Source organism: Gavialis gangeticus, unplaced genomic scaffold (assembly GCF_001723915.1).
Source record: "Gavialis gangeticus isolate Ggan-Ray unplaced genomic scaffold, GavGan_comp1, whole genome shotgun sequence".
Classification (NCBI taxonomy): domain Eukaryota; kingdom Metazoa; phylum Chordata; order Crocodylia; family Gavialidae; genus Gavialis; species Gavialis gangeticus.
The window spans coordinates 41,093,717-41,094,275 of record NW_017729006.1 but is presented as its reverse complement, the minus strand read 5'-3'; the positions used below and the strand labels follow the sequence as shown (position 1 = coordinate 41,094,275).

The following is a 559-nucleotide window of genomic DNA, read 5'->3' as shown; positions in this document are numbered from 1 at the left end:
GGTTTGGTGTCGTCGGCGAAGTTGGCCAGTCTGCTTCTGATGCCAATGTCCACATCATTAATGAGGATGTTGAACAAGATAGGCCCAAGGATAGATCTTTGAGTGACCTCACTGGTCACAGGGCACCACAACAATTGACTTCCATCAACCACCACTCTCTGGGTCCAACCACCATCGTGGAGAAGCCAAGGCCGCATTTGGCCAATTTTGCCAAGAGGTGATCATGGGATACAAGATCAAAGGCTTTTTAAAAGTGAAGATATATGATATCAAACTCTTCCCCCTTGTCCTGGTGATAGGTCACCTGGTCATAAAAGGTAACAAGATTGGTCAAGCAAGACCTACCTGCAACAAACCCATGCTGGCTATCCCTCAGGATTTTGCCATTGGCCAGTCTGTTGTGAATGGTCTCAACAGACTGGCCCATCTAATTAAAGCGCCCACCCCTCCCCCCACTCCTGGAGCATGTGTATAAAATGTCCTTTGGGTTCAAATTGGTTCAAAGAGAGCTAATTGGATGACTAAACCTCTATTCACACCAAGAAGTATAATAGAACAA

At 46.2% G+C, this 559-nt stretch overlaps 1 long non-coding RNA gene across 1 annotated transcript in view; it reads right to left on the bottom strand.

Annotated features, from left to right (window-relative positions):
* Positions 1–251: 251 nt before the first annotated feature.
* Positions 252–559, bottom strand: part of LOC109291991 — a 5,398-nt gene continuing 5,090 nt past the window's right edge. The window contains exon 2 of the long non-coding RNA XR_002096013.1: positions 252–304. This is a non-coding gene — a long non-coding RNA (uncharacterized LOC109291991). The remainder of the gene's footprint in view (positions 305–559) is intronic.